This window comes from Panthera onca, chromosome D2 (genome assembly GCF_046562875.1).
Source record: "Panthera onca isolate mPanOnc1 chromosome D2, mPanOnc1 haplotype 2, whole genome shotgun sequence".
Lineage (NCBI taxonomy): Eukaryota > Metazoa > Chordata > Mammalia > Carnivora > Felidae > Panthera > Panthera onca.
The window spans coordinates 58,767,388-58,792,891 of NC_138349.1; the positions used below are offsets into that span (position 1 = coordinate 58,767,388).

Genomic DNA, 25,504 nt, shown 5'->3' on the forward strand with positions numbered 1-25,504 from the left:
CTTCCACCGTAATCATGTCCTTCTTACCGCCTTTCTTTTCAACCTTTTTCTGCATGGGGGCCATTGTATATGCTTGCACGGATGTTGACTACAATACAGTATTAATAAACTCTTGTCATATACTGTATTTGATGTAACTGGCAATAAGGCAGCAGAGGAAAGGGTCTCTATCAGCAGGCAGCCTGACCTAGAATGAAGCAAAGCATTCCTAAGCTTACTCTTGTATGGAAAAGCAAAAGAGTGTCCATAGGTGCTTTGCAGTGACAAAAAATACACTAGTGCCAGTTGTGGGCATCTTCCAACATTCTGGAAAATCACTGATTTTTGCCAAACACTGCAGCCTGAGACTGAACATCTGAGCATGGGAGACGATCACCTACAATCCTGCAGCAAGGGAGAGAGAGAAGAACCATTGGCTCAGTTTGGTCATGTGACATTTGGTGTCACTATTACTCGTTTATCAAGTTAAAATTTATTAGAAATGTTTGCTTATTGGGGCACCTGGGTGGCTCAGTCGGTTGAACGTCTGACTTTGGCTCAGGTCAGGATCTCACAGTTTGTCAGTTCGAGCCCCGTGTCGGGCTCTGTGCTGACAGCTCAGAGCCAGGAGCTTGTTTTGGATTCTGTGTCTCCCTCTCTCTGCCCCTTCCCTGCTCATGCTCTGTCTCTCTCTGTCTCTCAAAAATGAATAAATGTTAAAAAAAAAATAAAAAAAAAAGAAATGTTTGCTTGTCCTGTGGAACCACTCACAGAACAAGTTACTTGCAATCCTAGGTTCTACTGTAATATGTAGTTGGAAACTTTCTCAAACCTTACTATTAAAAGATTTTTCTAATTGCTAAAAGTTGACTTCCTGTACTTGGATAAGGGCTGACCATAGTGGAAGCAGCTGATTTATGCCATAGGATTAGGAATAGCCTTGGGATTTGGTGATTTGTGGCATAAAACCTGGAAAAGGTACCAGGTACCTCTAAAAATGGGAGTATGGAAGAAGGAAGCTGAAAAATGGAGGCTTGGCCAATGAGTGATCGAGTTCAAGAGTACCATTGTAAGGGCCTGCTTTCTAGGCCCACTCCTAGTATAAATGGACATGGCTTGGATTCTCTCCAAGAGCAAAAAGACAGGGACTTGTGTCTAGGTTGTTTATTTGGGTGGTAACACCAGAGAGTAGGGATGAAGGACTAAGCAGAGTGAGGAAAAGAGGAAAGGATAATGTAGGATGAACCTGCTTTGTTGTGCCCAGTTGGGGCTTGATGCCCCTTAGAATTCTCTACATAGGGGTCAACTGGAAGGAGCATTTGTATACCAGTTGTTCCTGGCCCCCTGCTGGTTGTGGGTTAATCCTGAGCACTCACTCTCCTGAATTTATATGGACATGCACATACGGAGTGGGCTGTGCGTATCATCACATTTATATGGACATGCACATATGGAGTGGGCTGTGCGTGGCACTGGGGCAGCCAATGAAAGATGTGAGGTGTGACACTGACAACGTGAGGGTGTTGTGGCCCGCCAGGAACTATCTTCTACCAGTGTGATCGGAATCAGATGAAGCTAAGCTTGTGTGGGCAGAGCAGCAGAAGTATCTGATACAGTGATACTTGGTTTATAATGTTTGAAAGGTAGACTAAAAAGCATTTATTCACAATGAAGCTACTATTTAGGATCATAGGACTTGTGAGATTAACTGTTTAAGAATTTTGGAGGCAAATGTAATTGTTTCTCTCCCTTCTTTTTCTTCTTCCTCAAGTAAAACTCTGGGTTATGCAGTTTAAAATTCTATAGAAAGGATTTTAATCAAGTTCATAAACATTGAAAAGACGTGAGCAAATATATTGATTCATTTAATGAATATTTAATATTAGAAATGTGAAAATATAAGCTTAATTTGTGAAACCATGAAGTGCTTTAAAAGGTCTTTATAGGTCTTTTATACAGGGTAAGGGATGATATAAAACAACTTTGACGAAATTTAGCATTAATTATTTTTAATTTCTTTGAGAGAACTTTCTAGAAGTTATAGGGCTTCTAATACTTAATTGTAGGTCTTTGCTGTGGTTTCTTTCCATTTTGTAATGGAATAAAGAAAAAATATCAATATAGTCTCAAAGCTACATTTCTAAACCTCTCTCCTTGAGTTTCTTTTAGGATATCATGCTTATGTTATTTCCCCCATTGAGGTTGGTAGCTATGAATTATTTGTGTATTTGATTGCCTTTAGGTATCTGTAAAAATTCAAGGAGAGCAAGGAAGATAGCAAAAACTACATGATAAGATTCATGCTTTGCCTCATCTTCTTTAGAAAAAGAGGAACAAAAACTAGAATTGGTCTAGTCTTACTAGAAAAGAATCCTCTCATAACCTCTTTTATCTATTACTCACCTTTCTTGTCACTTTTTCTCTGAACATTTCCCAAAATAGTGAATAGTCTGAGATCCTGTGAAATTCTGCTAGATGTAAACCCTAGTACTGAATTTTAAAAATTTGGTTCTTAATGTTTGTCCTAGTTTCTGAGATAAAATATTAATTTTGTATAAGAACAAGAGGAAACAATTAAGATTGTTAATAGAAGTTTTAACTTATTTAAATTCACAGCTAGCAATCAGAATTAGAAAGGGTCTGTGAGTCATGGTCTAGTTTTTAAGCTACTGAATCCGTGGTACTAATTAAGTCCTTTAATAAGTACCTTAAAATCTCGAATGCTTAGCTACTGTTGCATAATTTCTGAGACAGAAATTCTTGGTTTGCACATGGTAAGTGTTAATATATTTGATAACATGAATTCTAATAATAAAACACTAAACTCTTATGTTTGTATAATTGAAAGGAGTAGCACACCCAGACAAGGATCATTCATATCCAGGGGCCATATAGTAGAGGTTCTGCTCATCTAGCTGACTCATTGCAGTCAGTTAAGGTACCTGCTCTTAAGAATATATTAAAAGTGTTCTAACAACTCAGGACATGATAAGCATTTACTTGAGAAAAACTAAACCTGCATTATGTAAAGAATGCCTCCCTCAAACTTTTCAACTTGTGTAGATTCTAATGCTTGCAGTCTGCAGCCTCAGTCAGACCCAGTTCCCAAGCAAATCCACCTTGTAGATGGAATCTGGAGTTTTAGTCCCATATCTGATGTGCCCATTGAATCATAGCCATCCTTCTAACTCTCCACTGTGTTTGTTCAATCTAGGTGACTAAGTTTCTACTCAGTGCACTTGGCTGGGGGTTCTAACTCCCTGCCTAATGTTTAGCAGTTTCCAGATGAACCACCTGAAATAGGGCATCACTACCATCTAACATAGAGTGACACTGTTGGCAGGAGACTTCTGCGGCAGTGCCCCCCTTACTAGGTTGTTGGTTCTTGGCCATTGTAACAGGTACTAATTAAAAAATTAAAAAAAAATTTTAATGTTTACTTATTTTTGAGAGAGAGAGCAAGCAAGCAAGGGAGGGGCAGAGAGAGAGAGGAAGACACAGAATTTGAAGCAGGCTCCAGGCTCCAGCTGTCAGCACAGAGCCTGATGTGGGGCTTGAACTCGCAAACCGCAAGATCATGACCTGAGCTGAAGTCAGATGCTTAACTGACTGAGCCACCCAGGCACCCCAGTAACAGGTCCTAATTAAATACAAGTTTGCTGTATCCTCCTAACACCCAAGCCACTTCAATTGGGCTGCTATCCAGGTCTCTGGGTCATTTGGTCAGTTCCTCTAGCCTTATTCTTGCTTGGCTCCTTATTGTTGCTTGGTCCCTTCTCTTTCTTGCACTTGCTCACTGCTAAAGTTGAGGTAGAGCTTGTCTAAAATACAACGTGAACTATATACCATTCACTAAGTAGTTAACATGATTAAAGGTTACTACCATTAATTGAAGACTTCACTATATATTGCTCAAATGTCTGAACATCAACACCATGTTTTATAAAATAAGGTCACATATTCTTTTAAATATCTAGATTTCAGTAGCTAAAGTCTGCATGGTCTCTCTCTCTTTTTAGGATTTTATTTTTAAGTAATCTCTGTACCCACTGTGGGGCTCAAACTCATAACCCTGAGATCAAGAGTTGCATGCTTTCCTGACTGAACTAGCCAGGTGCCCTAAGTCCCCATTGTCTTCATGCCAGAAATCAGCCCCTTAAAGTGTTTCTTGGTTATATCAGAGTCATCAGAGCTCTCTTGATTGTGTTTAGGAAGAGGCCCATCATGTTTTTCTCTTTTGGATACTTTGTCATGCTGTTACACTATTGCTTTTCCTCTTCTTCTTTAGGTCATTATTCCATCTAAATCAGAAAACAGGTGCTTTTCTTAATTTTCCATAGCACAGGATTTTAACCAGAGTTTAACAGAAAGAGGTAGGATAAAGAAAAGATAACACATATGATAATTACAGTAAAAATATATACACATAAATAATTACTGCAGCTATGCTCAGCATTTCCTGGTCCAAGTTCTGGGCCATTTTCAAGGCCTTTTTTTCTTTCTGTCTGTCTTTCTAATTTAATTTAATTTAATTTAAATTAGTTTTTCAAAATTTTATTTAAATTCTAGTTAGTTAACATACAGTGCAATATTGGTTTCAGCAGTAGAATTCCATGATTCATCACTTACATAAAACACCCAGTGCTCATCACAATGCCTATCACCCATCCCCCTGCCCAACTCCCTCTATCAACTTTCAGTTTGTTCTCTATCATTAAGAGTCTTGTATGGTTTGTTTTCCTCTCTCTCTTTTTTCTCCTGCTTCCTTATGTTCATCTGTTTTATTTCTTAAATTCCACATATGAGTGAAATCATTTATTTGTCTTTCTCTGGCTGACCTACTTTGCTTAGCATAATACACTCTAGCTCCATCCACATCATTGCTAATGGCAAGATTTCATTCTTTTTGATGGCCGAGTACTATTCCATTGTGTGTGTGTGTGTGTGTGTGTGTGTGTGTGTGTGTGTGTGTTTGTGTGTGTGTACCACCTCTTTATCCATTTATCAGTCAATGGACACTTGAGCTTTTTCCATAGTTTGGCTATTGTTAATAGTTCTGCTATAAACATTGGGGCATGTACCCCTTCAAATCTGTATTTTTGTATTTTTTGAGCAAATACCTGGTAGTGCAATTGCTGGCTGATAGGATAGTTCTATTTTTAACTTTTTGAGGAATTTCCATACTGTTTTCCAGAATAGCTGCACCAGTTTACATTCCCACCAACAGTGCAAGAGTGTTCCCCTTTCTCTGCATCCTTGCCAACATTTTAGCCATTCTGACAATTGTGTGGTGGTATCTTATGGTTTTGATTTGTGTTTCCCCAATGATGCGTGATGTTGAGCATCTTTTCATGTGTCTGTTATTCATCTGGATGTCTTCTTTGGAAAAATGTCTATTCATGTCTTCTGCCCATTTCTTCACTGGATTATTTGTTTTTTGGGTGTTGAGTTTCATAAGTTCTTTATAGATTTTGGATACTAACCCTTTGTCAGATATGTTATTTGCAAATATATTCTCCCATTCCATTTGTTGCCTTTTAGTTTTGTTATTTCCTTCACTGTACACAAGATTTTTATCTTGGTGAGGTCCCAATAGTTCATTTTTTGCTTTTGTTTCACTTGCCTTCACAGATGTGTCTAGTAACAAGTTGCTCCAGCTGAGGTCAGAAAGGTTGCTGCCTGTGTTCTCCTCTAGGATTTTGATGGTTTCCTGTCTCACATTTAGGTCTTTCATCCATTTTGAATTTATTTTTGTGTGTGGTGTAAGAAAGTGGTCCAATTTCATTCTTCTACATGTTGTTGTACAGTTTCCCCAGCACTATTTGTTGAAGAGACGTTCTTTTACATGTTGGATATTCTATCCTGCTTTGTTGAAGATTAGTTGACCATATAGTTGTGGGTTTAAGGCATCCTTAGAAAGTGTTTCTTTAACTTTCTACCACTATTATGAAAATGTCAGCTTGCCTTTTCACTGTGGGATACCGTCTGGCTTTTCCTTTCTGTCTGGAGTCTAGTCTCCCAAACAATGGACTTTACAGAGAAAGTCACATTCCCTGCATTTCAGCTAAAAACTAGCTTTCCAGTTTTCATTTCTATTCTGGAATCAGTTTTTTTTCCAGTATAAATAACAATGGGAATATCCATTCTTTTCACAGAAACCTCACTCTCTAACTTATAGGATAAGATCTGGTCCTGTGGGTACTGCCCATTCTGTCCTCTCCTTCAGGCAATTGCCATAGCTGTTTTTAATACATTTTCTAGAAATCAGAATTATTCTTCTAAAGCCATGTTTGGGACTGCAGTAGTCCATTCTAGATTGTGCTATATCACATTAATTAGGGGTTCTTTTTACATGATTTATTTTCCTTAATCAGTCAATCAATCAATCAGTTATCTATCATCTTCTTCATTTCAGCCTTGGGGCTCTTGTAAACATACAGTGTTTACAGCAGTGATTCTCAAGTCACCCCTTTTCCTCTTCTTTCCGGGGCAGGCAGTTTTGGTTGTCACAGTAGTTGTGGGGCACATCTGGCATTTAATTGGTATAGGCCAAAGAAGCTTAGCGGTTTTGAAATGTGTGGAACTCTTCTCTAAAATGAATTATCCCGCATACCAAGCAGGTTTCAGATATCCCACTGTAGGTGCTGTTTATAATTTTCTAAGCTTAGAACTTAACTCTCGTTTAACTTATAAACACTAAGTTTTTTTTTTTCTGCACAGTTTTATTAATATACTTTTCTAGGAATACACTTGAGTATATCAAAGGAAGATTGTTCTTTTGTTCTATATTATATGAGGAGTTATTTCTTATTTCAGAAAAATCTTGTCATTGTTGCAAAGCTGCTGGTGATATTTGAATTGCCAGTACAACACATCCTTATCAATTTACATTTGTAGCTATCATATTCACAGTGCTTCTGTGCTTAAGGGGAAAAGTGCCTCTTATTATGTGTTCCAGTATGAGTGTGCCTGAGCATTTGTGTAATGAAATGCAAATGTATAATTTATGTAAATACACACAATTGTATTTAAATGACATTTATATAGAAAATATGTTTTTATTTTTTTAATGTTTTTATTTTTGAGAGAGAGTGTGAGCAGGGGAGGGGCAGAGAGAGAAGGGGACAGAGGATCCAAAGAGGGCTGTGCACTGATAGCAGTGAGCCCAATATTGGGCTCAAACCCATGAATTGTGAGATCATGACCTGAGCACAAGTTGGATGTTTAACCAACTGAGCCACCCAGGAAACCCTGTAAACATATAAAATATGTTTTTAAAGACTCGGTATAGATAATGTATAGTTAGTAACTATGAATTTCATTTTAGGATGTTAAAAAAGGACATTGGAAAATAATTTTTTTTTTTATTTTCAAGTTAGTTAACATACAATGTAGTCTTCTCTTCAGGAGTAGAACCCAGTGATTCATCACTTCATAACACCTGGTGCTCATCCCAACAAGTACCCTCCTTAATACCCATCACCCATTTAACCCACCCTTTCACCCCCACCCCCATCAACCCTTAATTTGTTCTCTATATTTAAGAGTCTCTTATGGTTTGGTTCCCTCTCTGTTTTTATGTTATTTTTCCTTCCTTCACCTATGTTCATCTGTTAAATTTCTCAAATTCCATGTATGAGTGAAATCATATGATATCTGTCTTTCTCTGACTGACTTATTTCACTTAGCATAATACCCTCCAGTTACATCCATGTTTTTGCAAATGGCAAGATTTCATTCTTTTCCATTGCTGAGTAGTATTCTAGTGTGTGTGTGTGTATGTGTATGTATATATATACATATATGTATGTATCTATATATATGTATACATGTATATACATATACATATATGTATACACACACATATATATATATATATATATATCATATCTCCTTAATCTATTCATCAGTTGATGGACATTTGGGCTCTTGCCATAATTTGGCTATTGTTGATAGTGGGGTGCATGTGCCCCTTCGAATCAGCACTTTTGTATCCTTTGGATAAATTCGTAGTAGTATAATTGCTGGGCCGTAGGGTAGTTCTATTTTTAATTTTTTTAGGAACCTCCACACTTTTCCAGAGTGGCTGCACCAGTTTGCATTCCCACCAACAGTGCAGTAGGGTTCCCCTTTCTCCACATCCTTGCCAACATCTGCTGTTTCCTGAGTTGTTAATTTTAGCCATTCTGACTGGTGTGAGGTGGTATCTCATTGTGGCTTTGATTTGTATTTCCCTGATTATGAGCATGTTGGAAGTCCTAACCTGAACAATCAGACAACAAAACGAAATAAAAGTTATCCAAATTGGCAAAGAAAAAGTTAGACTTTCACTCTTCGCAGATGACATGATACTCTACATGCTTGGGAGCCTGCTTGGGATTCTCTCTCTCCTTTTTCTGCCCCTCCTGTTTGCTTGCTCTCTCTCTGTCTCAAAGTAAATAAATAAACTTCAAAAAAATAAATGATATCAGTATTTCTGCATCCCTTGTTAAGTGCCTCTAGGTTAAGATGATACGTTACTGTGTTGTTTATATTATTTACTAGTAGCTTTTGAGGTTACATTCTGAAAGATAAGACAATTTCTTTAACACTTTAAGAGCTGTAGCAAATAAAAATAAAGTATAGTAATCCTTTATAAATAACATAGTACACATCTCTTATTTACATAATTTGAAATAAAAAGATAGGTTAAATGACAGTAAGTGTTGATTTCATTCTAGATATTCTGTACCTTTAAAAATAATTTTCAAAGCTGCAAGAGCAAGTTGTTTTTAGAACCATCAATACTAGAAGCTGTGGTTTATTAATATATGCGAGGGACTGATAAGGTGGTTAATTAATAAAAGAAATGTCACCAAGAAGGTCTGTGCTGGGAATTTTCATTAACAAGTTGAAAAAGAAGTAACAGAGTAATCAATGAACTAAAGCAGACATGATTGACTATAATTACTGTGCTTGTTAAGACTATTGACTAACAGCAAGATGGGCTGTCAAAGTTGAGGCATGGCACTCTGAGAAAATTAAATGAGAAAAATTAATGAGAAAAACATTCATTTTTGCTAACACCAAGGCAATAAAGGTAAAGTGTCAATTTCAGGAGTTATGAAATAGTTAAATTGAGATATTTGATTTTAACATTAAATACACCTTGACTAACATTTAAATGCTCTATTTGAGTTTACACAAGCAAAATGCAGAAGAAATTTGGTGGTAAATATAATATATAAAGATAACAAACAAGATATAACTTATGTTGGTACCAGGGCAGGGTAGTAGCTGTAAAGATGGAGAGGCAATGGATTTGAAGGATATTTGAGAAATAAAATTAAAAGAACACCATTCTCTTATTTTGTTGATATCATTCATTTCTGCATCAAGGCAAATATAACTCCTTCCAGGAAAATTTCCTGGATTATCCTCTTCTCCTTGAGTTATCTCTCCCTCCTTTGAAATCCCTCAGCTATTGATGCTTTACTTTGTATTATAGTTAATTTGCATATGCCATACTGTTAATGGACTGTGTTGCTGCCCCTAACATTCATTCCCCTGGTGGAGACAACATAAGTAAACAAACAAATAAATATTGAAGGTTGTAGTAAGTGACTGGGGGCAGTAAGGTAAGGTAATCAGGTAATACCTCTATGAGAAGGCGAAGGATGAAAATTAGCCAGACATATAAATAGCTGGGAGGAAATGATTTCAGGCAGAGGGATGATAAGTGCAACAGTCCTGAGAATAAGCTTGGGTATTTTATGAGTAGAAAATATAATTAAAGTCCGTGAACTGGAGGGGAGAGTGTTATGAGTGAAAATGGAAGAGGTTTACAGGAGCCATAACACAGAGGGCCTTGTAGATTTGTTAAAGAATTTGGATTTTTTTGCTATGACTAACAAGGCATTGGATGATATTAAGCAGGAGAATGGCATGAGCTAAGCTACGTTCTAAAACATCATTTAGAAGCTATGTGGAGAATAGATTGCAGATGCCTCAAAATAGTTGGGCAGAGGAGATAGAAGTGGATGTATAAAAGATAACTTTTCAAAGTAGGATTAATGGAAATTCTTGATGACTTTGAGGGAAAAGAATGAATGAAGGAAGATTCCTAGGTTTTGGCTTAAGCAATGAGGCGATGATACCAATTACTAGAATATGAATGACAGAAGTATATTTGGGAGGCATAATCAAGAGCTCTTTTTTTGGGTCATGATAAGTTTGAAAGGTCTATTAGCTATCTAAATGAAGAAAGCAGTTGGATGTATACCTCTGGGGCTCACGAGGGAGGTCTGGGTTGAGGATATACAAATTTGGAATTTGTTAGCATATGGATGTATGATTGGTGTATTCAGTGAGCAATCGCCTTGTCCAGTCTCTGCATTTACCTTTGCTCTATTGCGTCTCCCTTTCTCATTCTTTAATGACATATTGGGTCAGCTCCATAATTTTCCTGCCACTTAGTGAAATGTTTTAAAGGCTACTTAGTCTCTTAAAATTTTTTTTAAATGTTTATTTATTTTTGACAGAGAGAGACAGAGCATGAGCGGGGGAGGGCAGAGAGAGAGGGAGACACAGAATCTGAGGCAGGTTCCAGGCTTCGAGCTGTCAGCACAGAGCCCAACGTGGGGCTCGAACTCACAGACCACGAGATCATGACCTGAGCTGAAGTTGGACACTCAACCAACTGAGCCACCAGGTGCCCCTACTTAGTCTATTTTAAAACTTCCATTTTATTCCAGTTTAAATCCTATCTCCTCTTTTTCCTCCAGCACTGACCGGATGTCTTCTCAAGGGACTTGGAAATGGAAAGGGGCAAGATTGATTTTTTTCACCACTTCTGCTCTGGTATCTTCAAGAAGAGAGATTTAGTTGGCCTTGTTCCTTTGATATTTCAAGTCCCCTAACTTTTCCTGTAGTGTTAGGGCTAGGAAAGGGAACAGGAGAGGAGGAGCATGTAGCTCTTTTTTAAATGCTTCTTAGTAAGCCCTGAATGAGGTGTCTATCTTTAAATACTGGAAATTCCTTAGCATGCATGCAGTGTACACAGATGGCTTAATTTTCTTTTATTTTGAGCTTAGTTGCCAGTTCTGCAAAGCAGGAAAAATCCCATTTAACATTTTATTATGGATCTCCTTTAAATTCATAGGGTTGGATGAGATATCCCTTGAGGTGACAGTGTGCATTTGACCACACAGAAGTTGGTGGTAGACCTAAAAATGGCCTTTATGGCAGTGAAGGAGACAGAAATGGGTTGTGGAATGAATGATGGTTGAAGATGTAGGGATGGTGAGAAGCTTATTTGGGAAGTATTGTGATGAAGGTAGCAGAGAACTGGGAGGAAATGTAGGGTGAAGCTAATGCTTTTGTTTGTTGGATATTTTAAAGTTAGAGGTCTTGTGGAGTATTTTTGTGCTGATCATTGCAGAAAGGGTGATAATGTGGTACATGAAGTGATAAGGAAGGAGCAGAGTCCTTGAGAAGGGGGAGAAGAAGGAATCCAGAGCAGAAGAGGAGAGATTAGCTGCTGGTAGGAGCAAGGGTACTATTTGCATTATAATAGGAAGGAAACCAGAGAAGGTGGGGCTCAGGGCTGGTGGTTTTATAGATTTGATAATGAGAAGGCACGGGGCATCTTCCCATGTGGCTTCTGTTTTTCTTTGCGAGGCAGGAGAGTTGGTTAGTAGCTAATAACAGGGTAGGTGGGAAGAGAGGGGGAAGGATCTTTTGCTGCAGTATATAAGACCTTTGAAATAGGAACAGATTCATTTAGTTTCACCTAAAACACCAACAAAGTGCCAGCATTATTTATCACATATTTTTGGGATAAGATAATTTTAATTATCACAAATTATTCTTAGCTTTAAATCTGATCTTGAAAAGGTGTTATAGCTGTTCAGAAAGTCACATATTTTTTTGAAGCCCCAACCTGAAATTGCCTGAAATATTTTGAGGTATTATGTATAGAATAAAGTGGACTCAAAGTTCATGCAAAAGCTATATTCATTCTTTAAGGTATTTTAGTGAAAAGGAGAAAAGGTATTCTATTCTGATTGAAGAACTGATTGTTTCCTGGAGGGCTTATTTTCCAAGAGGGGCTTCTGATAGAGGTAGAATTATTTTCTTTTTGGAGGCTTCCCTTCTGTGCCTCTGATGTTCTAGCTGGCTTCTAACATAGGGATCCACATCAAGGGACTTCTCAGTACATATGGTGGAGTGACTTTGTCTGGGGCCAAAGACATACATACTTTTGATTACCTCAGGAGGATTGCTACAACTGCCCTGATTTATTCTCTCTCTTCTCTCTTTTTTTTCCAGCTCCTTTACCCCTAACCTTTGTTTGCTTGCAAGAGGAATGTGAGCCAAAATTTTAAAGTTTGAAAAGTATACAGAAAGGAAACAAGTAAATAGGGAAGGAGAATAAATACTGAACAAGACTGGGCAAGGTTACAAGAAGGAATTACTGTGAAAACCTGGAAGGGGGCCAGGGTGCAAAATGCAGTAGCTGTGTCGTTTACAGGAACTATTTAGTGTTCAGCATGCTTCAGTGATCACCCAGAGAAAGCCAGATTTCTCTGGTTTTGTTTGCTACCCTATAGTTAGCTATGGAAATGTGACATAGGTGATCTGTATTTTTTCTCAGCCAACTGATACAAATACAGGGGATCGTGGGGCCTCTGCTCATCAAATCTGACGTGATTTGAATTGCTAGGAAAGGGACCTCTTGTGGCCATAGTGGGAAACATTTTAACTATCTTAGAGGTTACATTTTTATGAAGAAATGAAAAAAAACTCTATAGAGCTCTTTAACATTGTATTTCAGATGTTTTATAATATTTAATTGTTTTAATAACACAAAGTACTGTAATTTCATCTGTATTTTATCTATGAGAAGTTCTGTATAATTTGCAACACTTCAGATTTTGTCCATTTAATTCACACATCCCCTGACAAATAGATAGAAAGAATAGGAGTTTTCATTTCCATTCTGCAGATGGAAAAGAGAGGTACAGAGCAGGTAAGTAACTTATTTGTGGTTTTACAGTGGGGGCAGACTAGTTCATAATAGAATTTGGGTATCTTATCTTGGGCTCAGTTCAGCAGTCTGGGTTTGGAAAACATTCATTATTAAAGCTCTAAAACAAAAACTTCTATTTTGCAAGTGTCAAGTGAATTCTTTATTCAAGAAAAGATGGATTGAGAGACATAAAACTTAGTCTTTGTTTTCAGTGTGAAAAGAGGCTATTCCTAGATTCTCCAGGAGAAAAAAGCTGCTTTAAAAAAATCTGGGAGGACAGTATGTCAGCAACTAAGAATCTTTAGATAAATGTGATGCCAGTTATGCACATTTTAAAGGAAGCTACATAAAAATACAGTTATTTTCAGATTTCCCTAGAAATCATATAAAATGAAACTCCTTTCATCGTTGATTCTCTCTGACAGTCCCCGGACCCTGTCTTTTGTCTCAGCTCCCTAATATTTGTTATAAGAGGGCCTGTGGAGCTAACAAATGTCTTCTTTTTATTTTGAATTCAGTTTCTTTAAGAACAATAATGCCAAAACTCAAATGAGTAGTTTTTCTATTTACTTATTAAATATATATTAGGAAATTTTAATTCTAGCGTGGTTAAGATACAGTGGAGTAGTTCTTTATAAGGGACTGTTGTTTTAGAAGCTGTTGGAAGAAAGTCACAGAAGTGGTAGTGTCAAAGGAAATATGGTATGAGTTCAAGTGGGGAATCAAGGAATTGGTGAAATGATAAATCACAAGGCAGGGATATGCAAGATTTGTTCCAGTGAATGTTAGGGTATTGAGGAAAAGATACCGAAAAAGGGAAGAGGAGATACAAAAAAGAACAGCTGTAGCAAAAGAAATTTTGTAGGAGAAGACTTTTTTTTCTTGATAACTTTAATAATGGTTTCGCTGTAGAGTTTTTGTAAATCTTCACAGTACATGCTGTATACTGATAATTATGTGGTTCTCCATAAATTCTGGGAGCATGGAGTGTGATACCTGGTGCAAGTGTATGAGACAGGTAAGATTTCAGAGCAAAAGCACTATCTCAGATTGACACATTGTCCTGTGGCATTGAAGATGCTAAATTTCACATAATTGATCTTTTGATGTATGGATTCCCTAGACTCTTATTATCCCTGCTTTATCATTTTTTTCACTCTCCATAATTCCAGTCTTCAGCTTTAATTAGATGTAAAGAGGTCCTTATTTTGGAGAGAAATGCAAACCTAACTTATTCAGAGCTTCCTGACAGCTATGTTTATAGATCTCTAGGCAAAGTATGTGTCTGGCCTTTTTCAACGGAGTATTTTCAGTAACAAGTTGTCAGTGAGGTCAGTGACTAGCAGTTCAGGATTAGATACCACCCACCCTGGTTTGTAACCTCCCCTTTCTTTCTTATCCTGGGTGAATGACGCTCAGCTAAAGTGACTGCCCCACTGTCACTGCCTCTTAATTTGGTACTCTGTAACTCTGGCTAAGAAGGCTTCTCCCTCTTCTTCTTTTTTTTTTCCCCTCCCAAAACTCTTTTTGGAAAATTCCCTACAAGAGCTGAACTTTAAAAACATTTACTTTATAGAAAGCAACAGAAAGGTAAGAGTCAAGTTTGTAAAGAGAAGAGCTGGACTTCAGTGCATTCTTGTTGCTGCGTTGAATTGCTCTGCCTTAGTTATATATCGTAGTTTTAAAATGTGGGGTTTCCTTCTGAATTACAGTACATCACACTGTTATATAAAATGGGAATGTTTTGAGTAGTTATGATGAGAAATGTAGGCTTTCATGCTAATTTTAAAGTTATAAATAACTTTCAAACCAGTGCCAGGGGAAGCTAGTAGCCAAGGTCGTGCTTTGCATTCAGAGAGTTTCTGGCTATAAAAAGCCGATTGCAATACTGTGCAGGAAAAGATAAGATACGGCCTGGATGCTTGTGCTTTGGCATGGGGCTGGGGCAAAAGAAAGCAAAGATAGAAAATGTTTGAAGGGATTTTACTTTCAACCAAAAGCTTGTTCACAGTAAATGGAAGATTTTTCAAATGAGATAGTGGCAAAAGCATTAATTCCTAAATTTAATATTTCTCTCATGTATTTGTTTTATAATTGGCAGTAATATTAAGAGGTTGAGTTCTCTCAGAACTGTTTTACCACCATTTATAATCGAATAAAAATCACACTATGTGGAATGTAATAATCAATACTGTAAAGAGAATGTCACTGTTTTGATGGGGGTCTGAGTGACTGAACAGTTGCTCTCTGTTGCACTGAGGACAGAACTGGAAGGAATGAGTTCAAATAGAAACCAGAAGAAATTTAGTTTAGGCATCAGAAGTTCATCAATTGTACAAGTTTTGAGTCACCGATATACACCACTAAGAAAGCCTGTTACAGTGTCTTTGAAGATACATGAAATCCAACGATTTGCTTACAACACGCAAGTACGAAAAATAAGATTTCACATTAGCTTTGCTTCTGGGTTTGTGGTTAACTTATTTAGACAGATGGAAAGGTCAACATATTGAAAATAGTTGTGATTTGGAGATGTGGATTATCAACAGCTAAATTTGAATGGTGTATTTGGATGCACTATTAAAATTTCATTATTCACTATAAAAAAATGACCTCAGTATTAGCAAAGGACAAATTTGTTAAATGGAAAAACCTAGAATATAGACAGTATAGACACAACTATTTCCATTTGTTACCCTCCTATACATAGTCTGTGTCTTCCTTCTTACTTGAGTAAAATATTGGGATTTTATAGTAAAATTTATTTTCTTTTCATCATAAAAGTAATATGAGCTCATTGTAGAATTTTAAAAGCACAGAAAAACAATTACCTGTCATCTCATTGATGCATTTCCTTTTAGTCTTTTTTCTCTGCATGGCTTTGAAATGAATTACAGCAATACTGTTGATAAAATTTGAGACCTTGCTTTTACATTTAACATTATACCAAAACATTTTCCATGTAACATTACCTATTCTACATAGATATTATCTTAAATTACTGTGTAACAATTTCCCAAGTTACTGAATATGATTTTCTTAATTATTGTTGAATACCTAAGTGCTATGGTAAATATCTTTGCGTGTGTGTGTGTGTGTGTGTGTGTGTGTCTTTATTTATTTTAAAGATAATTTCTTTAAACTGTATTTTTAAAAAATTTTTTATTTGAGTAAAATTGACACACAATGTTACATTAGTTTCAGTTGTACAACATAGTGATTCAACATCTCTGTACACTACATTATGCTCACCACAGTGTAGCTTCTATCTGTCACCATATAGTGCTGTTATATCATTGATTATATTACCTTTGCTGTGCCTTTTATTCCTGTGACTTATTCATTTCATAACTGGAAGTCTATATTTCCCACTCCTCTTCACCCATGTTGCCCATCTTCCCCTTCACCTCCTGGCAACCATCAGTTTGTTCTCTGTAGGTCTGATTCTTCAAACTATATTCTTAAATGTGGACTTGGATTATAGGGCATTTGAGTTGAAGACAAAGGCTGTGATTTTTAAGAAGTTGGTTTTTTACTGTTTTTCTTTTAAGACTTTGTAAAATTCCTTGTCTACCAAATGACATCTTTATTGAATGTCTCTGATATGTAAAACATTGTTATCAGGTATGTAAATAGCAATATACTAAGTGTTTGGAAGGACAGAATCTCTATTTACAAATTTTCAACTTATCAGCTTTACAGATATCAACAAAGCTACATGTCAGGAAAATGCTTCAGCTCTGCCTGAAACTAAGAGATAGTATTATTGACTATATTATTTTGGACTTTTGAACAATAGAAGTTATAAATGACTTTTTTTTAGAGGACCATCTATACATTGTTCTGACTTATATGAATTTTAAGAGCCAACTGTGACAAAGAAATAGCAGAATTAAGAAGGATAAATACTGTAGTTATAATAAATGTTTGGAGAAATTAGAAGTATTTGGAGAAATCTGTAGGCAGCAGAGTGAAAGAAAAAGGTAGAGGGAACATACAAAAGCAGAAATTCAGTATTAGGTTTTTCTGTTTAGGAAAACGGGATTGGAAAGGGGCATAGCTAGAGTGGGAGTAAGAGAAGATAGTGAAGTTTTAATTTTGTTATTGTTGAAATTAGGAGCTATGGTTGTAGAAATAGACTATATTGAAGGAAAAAAGCCAAGGAATTGGTGGTCAGTAAAACTATTTGACTTTTGGAGGTGGTGGCTCTCCAGAGAATTCAAAGTAGAGAGAGTATAGAGATATCAGTATTATTTGGTGGGAGGTGAGTTGAGGTATAGGGTTGTGAATTCTTAAAGAATATATTGTGCCTGTATTAAAACTTTTTTAATTGTGCACTTTTATTTTTCAGTGATATTTAGAGGAAGACCAGAGCTATGGAAGGATGGAGTTCTCTTTTCTCATCCCTATGCATTTCTGTTTGTGTGTTTTTATTTTTTCTTTGGAACAGAAGGGATTAAGGTTTGAGAAGTTGGCCCTCAGTCTTGCCCGAAGAGAAACTATGTGCTTTGTAATAAAGACTTAAAAAAATAGTGTTTATTTAAGGATGACTGGCTCATGGGAATGTTAGTCTAGAGATTCAGAGAGTGTTATTTTTCTGATTTTTGTTAGGATACTGCTTTTAAGTGACATGGTACTGTGGGGTGGAGCTCCTGAGTTTAGCCAAGTTGCAAATCTAATGGAAAGTGACAGATAATTGAGACTACAGAATTTTTGAAAGTGAACAGGACTATTAGCTGTTGCATGTGATCTTCACATGCTTGATTACTGTTTTTAACTATATTATTGGTGCCTGGGACACAGCCAATTTAATCTGCTACCAATTTACTCACTATCTTCCAGGGTTTGAGAAATGATTTTAAGTTCCTATGTACCAAATTGTAAATTAGGTCAAATTTATTTGGCACACCCACCTCTTTTTCCTGTCTTCATTATCCTAACCAGTATGCTTGTTCTGCTTCAGGTTCTTCCATCAGTGGGGAAATAGATTTGATAGAGAAGGCAATGTTTAGTGCAAAGAAAAGCCCTCAAAGAGTGGAACTTGAGCACTGTAGGCCCTACTTTATATTGGCTGTATTGATCAGTAGTTCTCAATCTGTTATTGGTCCATGAAAGGAGAAAAGTTTGTATCAGAATGTAGGTCATCTATGCCCTAAGACTTTGTAGCAAGACTTTTTAGAAGAAATGGTCATTGATTTACATTCTTGCAAGCTCCTTATATCATTGCAGACTTGTACTTAGGGTAGCACTGCTTAAATTACACTGTATATAGCATTTATCTGCATATGGGGTAGGGAATTGGGATGGAGGTATAGAATTAATTAAATAATAAGTGAATTATTAGGTCTCAGTTGATGAGATTTCTGGAGGTGGTATTAATGCAAAGAGGCCCTGAGTTAGTTCACTGAGAACCCTCAGAATGACGGAGAAGCAGGATTGCTGAAATGACTACATTGGGTCTGCTCTGGTATTGGCTTTGGAATTAATTAATTCACTCATTCTAGATGACATGTGTAGCAGACATTATTCTTAGTACTGGGAATAGATACTAGTAAATCGAATAAAGGCCCTGGCCTCTAATGTGTGTTTGTTTCTTTGTGGTTAGGAATGAAGGGAGAATAAGAAGTAAAACTGATTTCTCTGTGATTCTCTTGAAGCGGTATCAACATCTATCTTAGCCCAAGGCTATAGCTCATAGGTCATGTTTCCGTGGGAGTTTGCAAGATTAACTTGCTTTTGGTTAGATTCAGCAATTCTGTTTTCATAATTCTAGCTTTCAGAATCAAATATCTTGTGATAGGCACTGTTGGTTGCCCATGCAATATCCATACATTATGCTCTTGCTAATTTACAGAATCCTAATTTAGGTCAAGATTTAAAAGGCATAATGTTGTACATACTGAGCTGCATCTTGTTATACACATTGACCTGCCCTCCTCCGTCACTTAGGACAGTTACATTTAGTGAAGGCAGATGCATAGTAAGATTGTTGGCACAACCTTACTGTCATAAAGACCACTCTCCTTGGTAGACAAGATGAAAGCAAACACAAAATATTGTCATTTTCCTTTCTGTCTGTTGTCAATGTCACAAACTCTGCCTGGGAGTGGAGGAGGGTGGTTGTATCTTTCTTGTCCTTCTTCCCTCAAATGCAACCTAAAAATATTGGTGTTGTTTTGAGCATTTTTCACAAGTCTCTGTTTATCTTAGGTTTAGTCCACACTTTTAATAAGCCAGTAGTATACTGATGCGTTCATTCTTACCTTTACCTTCTTCCTTCTTCTCTTGTATGTCCTTTAAAAACGTCAGGTTTTTAGAAAGCTTCTTGTATACCACATTAAATTATATTTGCATACATTCTGTCTCATTTTTTCTTCATGTGACTTCTAATAGTGGGTTTTATTTTTTGACCTATCTTTCATTTTAGAATTTCTGGCTCTGGGAAATATGTATATTTTCTCTGACCTGCTAAACAATTGAAGATACTTGTCTTACTTTGCTTTGTGTTTTCTTCCTTGGCTGTAATGGACTCTAAGGTGACATGTTCAGCTTTCCCCATGGTTCCTGTCACTTTGAAATCACTAACATATTTCTCTTTCTTGATAAAAATTAAGTCCAGGCTAAGCAGTTCTATGCCTTGCTTCTTTTGCCCTTTGAATGATAAAGTTGCTGATAGAGAGGCAGCAAATAAAGGAGAGGAGTGATTTCTCCAGTTGAGATTAAAATTTTTTTCTTTAATGTTTATTTTTGAGAGAGAGAGACAGAGAGAGAGAGCGAGCAGGGGAGGGACAGAGAGAGAGGGAGACACAGAATCTGAAGCAGGCTCCAGGCTCTGAGCTGTCATTACAGAGCCCGATGTGGGGCTCGAACTCATGAAACATGAAATCATGACCTGAGTCGAAGTCGGATCCTTGACTAAACCACCCAGGAGCCCCTCTCCAATTGAGATTGTAATTAATTTATTGTCTTTTTGGTTTTGCTTATTTAAAAAGTTTTTAAATCATTGCTAGGTCTCTTTTTATTTTGACCTCTCACTTCAGTCGATTTTCTTTTTATTTGTTTTTTCCATCACTTCTGTCCTGAAATTTATGTGTTTGGGTGTTTCACTGAGAGCACAGAGTAGATAGTATTCCAAATTTTCTTTTATCTTGAGGGTAGTTTCTGTTTATCTTTAAGACATTATCTTACTCTTATCTTATATAGTCTTTTTATTTTGGATATTTTCCTATTGGCTTCTTTTTGAAAGATGGGACTTATTTGGTGTTTGTCATAAGTGAGATATGTATATCCCCTTTGAGCTTCATCACTATCAACTTTGAACTACAGAATTCCTCTCTTAAATTTTAAATCTCTTCTCTCTTAAATCTCAGGTATCTCAGTACATTTCTGGGCTACAGGAGGTACACATCCATTGGGGCAGCTATTTTCTTATTCCTATTATTTGCTCCTCTACTTGGAGGTGAATTCAACTCTAGATAATTTAAAATAATTTATTATAATAATTATTATTATTTTAAAGTTTATTTATTTTGAGAGAGAGAGAGGGAGGGAGGGAGAGGGAGGAAGGGGGAGAGGGAGAGAGAGACCATGCAGTCAGTGCAGAGCCTGATGTGGGGCTTAATCTCATGAACCACAACATCATGATCTTGGAGAACCCTTCCTGTTGGGGTTCTCATATCTCAGGACACAGTATGTTATTCTTCCTTTGTCTTCTTGTATCCCGTATTGTATTTCTGGGAACTAAAATGTTCTGGCAGAGTGTAGTTAGAAATCTGTTGCTGGGAGGTGACCAGGAAGCACATCTGGCTGTCTAAAAAGCAGCTCCTGTGTAGTAACGGGATGAGAGCTGGTTATTGGGTTGTCTCTGTTGCCCTCAGTTCTCTGACAGGATGTCAGGATACACAGATGTGAGGGTCTGGCTCTGAGGCTGCTTTAAATTTAGGTACAAGGGAGTTCTAGTTCCCCCCTCCTCCCAATTTGTCCCATTCATGAAATACAAAAAGTAGGGTGGTCAGATTTAGCAAATGAAAATATAAGACACACAGGTTTGAATTTCAGGTAAACAGCCAGTTTTTTGTTGTTGTTGTTGTTGTTGTTTTTTTGTTTTTTTTTTTTGTTTTTTGTTTTTTGTTTTTTAGTGTAAGTATGTCCCAGATATTACATAGGACATAGGACATACTTACGCTGGAAAATTATTCACTGTTTATCTGAAATTCAAAGTTACCTGGGAATTCTGTATTTTATCTGGAAACTATAAGGTTCCCCCAGTGTTTGCAAATCATTAGGAGATATTTATCCTCTTGTGTCTCAGTACTGATGTATGAGGGTCTTTTTCTGATTTGATAAAGGTTATCTTTTCCAGTCTTTCTTCACCTGCAGTGCTGGTCAAAACTGGGAGGACTGGAGACAATCTGTAGAGTCTGGGAGTCTTCAGAGAGGAAAAGAGTGAAGACCTGGACTCCTTTCTTTTACAATGTATTTATTATTAGAAACTTTTTAATGCATTGAACTGTTCCTGAATAAGAAAGGACCTAGTAAGAAAGAATATCAAAGACCTTAAATTAGAATCCTTTTTGTGGCCTATATTATCTGGTGGGAGAGGCTGTTTGGGCTTGTGAGTGATTGAAGGCAGAAGGAGGCAGAAGGCCCTCCTGACCTGGCCACTGTGCTTGGTAAACTGAGGCTGTAAGCATGGATACCATGCCATACCTCTGAGGGAGCAAGCTGGTTCTGTCTTGAAGAATCACCATGGCCAATGTCAGTAACGGTAGCAGCAAACGCAAGGGTGCAGCAGGTGGAAAGGTCACAATGGACTTCAGGGGATCAGTTTTCATCAGTTAACTGTGTGCTGGGAGTAGAACACTAGCAGCCTTCAACAGGACCCACTTGTATTCTAAACATATTCTCTTGTTTTCTCTCTTTGAGGTAAGGGGGGTCAAGAGGCCATGGAATTCTTGAACTATTTGAGGGATAAGAGAGATACTGGGCTCTCTGTCAGTTTGGCATTTGAGAAGTAGTTTTAATTTGTATTTTTCCACTTGTCCTTCTTGTATTTTTGTTGTTGTCATGGGAAGAACATGCTCCTGATAGCCTACTTGTCCAAGGAGGATGAGACACATGTAGAACAGGTTTGGATTCCAAAACTGCAGCTTGGAGTAAGCCCAGCCAGGCCCATCTTGGATTAGCCAACCTAACCACCAGCCAACCTGAAAATGCACAAGAGAGAATAAATGTTGTTTTATGCCACTGAATTTTAGGGTGTTTTATTATGTAGCATTATTATGGAAATAGTAACTCATAGATCATTAAACAAAAAATGATTTAGTATAACATTTTACAAAGAATTATTTAAAAATTAATAAGGAGGGGTGCCTGGCTAGCTCATATGGAGGAATGTGTGATTCTTTTTTTTAAAAATGTTTATTTATTTTTTGGAGAGAGAGAGAGACAGAATGTGAGCAGGGGAGGTGCAGAGAGAAAGGGAGACACAGAATCTGAAGCAGGCTCCAGGCTCTGAGCTGCCAGCACAGAGCCTGATATGGGGCTCGAACTCACAGACTGCGCTATCATGACCTGAGCTGAAGTCAGATGCTTAACTGACTGAGCCACCCAGGTGCCCCAGGAATGTATAATTCTTGATCTCAGGGTTGTGAGCTGTAGCCTCAGGTTGGGTATAGAGATTACTGAAATAAATAAATATTGAAAAAAATTAATAAGAAAAAGAACAACAGAGAAATGAGTTAATTATAAGTCAAAAAGTAATTCACAGAAGAGAAAATTGGAATGACTAATAAATAAGTGAAAAGATATTTAGCTTATTTCACTAGCTATTGGGTAAATACAGATTAAAATAATGATGAGATACCTTATCATACTTATTGGATTTATAAAAATTAATAACCTGGTAATAACCTAGTATCTGTAAAGATGTGAAGAAATGGAACTTTCATACATAGATGGTGGAATGTTTATGGATACAAAGAGAGACCTATCAAGAAGGGAGAGGATATTTTCAAGGACTATTACTGACAAAGGGTTATATATAGAATATAGAGAGAATTTTAGAAATCTGTGAGAAAAAACAGACAACCTAGGAGAAAAATGGGTAAAAAGTACAAGTGAGCAATTCATAGAAGAGATACTTGAATGGCTGGATAGTTAACCCCAAGCATATCACCAATGACATTGGTAATCAAAAATACAATTAAATTAAAACAACAGTGAGATCCACTTTGTACTTTCCGTGTTGGCAGAAGCTGAAATGTCATGCAGTATCTTGTGCTGGTGAGGAGATGGGGACATGTGAGCCTACATGTTCTGTTGGTGGTGTTATTTTGGAGACCAGGTTAGTAATATTTGTTGAAATTGAGTGCTCAAATGCATTCTGACCCAGAAATTCTACTTCTGAATTGTATTAGTTTGCTAGGGTTGCCATAACAAAGTATCACAGACTGGTTTAAACAATAGAAATTTATTTTCTTAGTCTGAGGGTTAGAAGTCCATGATCAAGGTGTTGACAGGTTTGGTTTCTTCTGAGGCCTCTCTCCTTGGCTAATAGATGGCTATATTCTTACTGTATCTGCAACATGGTTATTCCCTTGTGCGTGTCGGTGTCCTAACCTCTTCTTATAAGGGCACCAATCATATTGATAGGGCCCACCCTAATGGATTCATTTTAGCATAATCCTACCTTTAAAGACCCTGTTTCCAGATACCGTTATATTCTAAAGTATAGGGGGTTAGAATTACAGACATATGAATTTTGGGGAGGGTGCAATTCAGGCCGTAACAGAGTATATGCATTAGAGGGACTCTTACATAGGTATACAAAGAAGTATGTATGAGAATGTTTATTATAGCACTGTTTCCCATAGCAAAGAGTTGGATACTACCTAAATATTCTTGAATAGGGATACAGACAGATAAAATACATTATAAAGGCATCTGATAGAATGCTACAAATGGAAACTAAATTAAATCAATTATATTAGTTGGGAACTAATTTTTCTCAAATAACAAGAAATCTGTGGGTAAGAAGTTCGGAACTGATGATATCAAGGACCTGAGCTCTTTGCATAGTTTTGCTCTGTCATCTTCCTTCCTTAGCTTTTTAGCACTGATTTATGTCCAGGCATCATACCAGAGATAGTAGAAGGAGGGGCCAAGGGTCATAGCAACATTATCTGATTCCTTTTTTATAGGGAAAGCAAAAGCTTTGCCAGAAGACATCTCAGTGGACACCAGCTGACACTCATTGGCTAGAATTCTGTCACATGCCATTCTGAGTTGCAAAGAAGTCTGGGAAACCTAATGTCCTGCTTCCATAGCTGTGCAAGGCAAGGGAGAGCTGGATTGTGTGTTGCTTGGGCTAATCTATGGTGTTTACTGCATGTATATGGTTCAACATGTTAGATCACGAAAACATAATGGGGTGGGGGGAGACAGAGAGGGAGAGAGAGAGAAGAGAGAAGAAGTACAATACTGTTCGTGTAAATTTGAAAGTCCATACACACATAAAGCTATATACCATTGTAAAGATATATATCAAGAGTTATGGGAAGTTGATTAGAAAGGCATCCATTAACTACAACACAGTGGATACCTACAGGAAGGTAGGAGTGGAACAGAGCTGAGGCAAGTGATATAGACTATGATAACAAAAAATAAAATACAACAGACTTTTCACAGACTAGTTCTATCAGTTGAATTTTACCTGAGGAACATGATTAATTGTGTTAGTCTAATTCTGTGCTCTCAATATCCAGGAGAAGAAAGGCTGGGGTGATTTGGGGTATGTGTGTATGAATTACTTGGACGGTCGGTATGATTATCATTTAGAGTCAAATAGTGTGAATCACTATGCTGACGACTGAGTTTAATTACTTTACCTTACCCTGTGATGAGCTTTATTCTTTTCAGTACAATTGGAGGCCTGATAGGAGTGATGTTTTAGTTAGGCTTAGTGAGGCTAGCAGGTACTCTTTGGACAATTTAGGGGTATTATGAATTTTGCCAAATTGATTTTCCTTGTCTTTGTACATATATTTCTTTTGCATTATAATGAAAAATTAGTAGACTTGACTTGTAGAGAGCCAGTGGGGGACATGAGTAAAATAAACATGGCTACTTGGTAGTGAAATCCATCATTCTCTAGTTTTCTGTTACTATCTTTGGAAATGGTGGGAGAAAGGATTTCCTTCCCCTCTCTCTAATATAGCCTCAGCAAGTGACTGACTCTCCTCTGGAATGAAGCATGTTGGCACAATTCCATAAATCTTATGTGGGAACAAGACACCAGAGGTTTCTGTTTTTTACTTATTGCCATTCTATTGCTTTTGGTTCAGTATTCTGTCCTTTAACCATTCCATATCTAATCCTCTAAATAAACATAGACTATTTGTTAATATGTGTTAGTGTATCTTTGGTTTTCTCTATTAAGCATATGTTACAACTTTGGAAGCAGACCTTAAGTTCTTCCATTTTAGAACTATGTTTCCTTGTTACCTAATTATAAGT

General features: G+C 37.0%; 1 protein-coding gene across 2 annotated transcripts in view; it reads left to right on the forward strand.

Moving 5' to 3' along the window:
- CTNNA3 (catenin alpha 3) overlaps window positions 1–25,504 on the forward strand; it is a 1,784,170-nt gene that overhangs the window by 40,380 nt on the left and 1,718,286 nt on the right. The window contains exon 1 of one of the 2 annotated variants that reach the window (XM_078434309.2): window positions 14,408–14,578. The exons of the other annotated variant lie outside the window; for it this stretch is intronic. The gene's annotated coding sequence lies outside the window, so the exon portion shown is untranslated. Of the gene's footprint in view, window positions 1–14,407; window positions 14,579–25,504 lie in introns of those variants that run through there. 2 annotated transcript variants of the gene reach the window in all.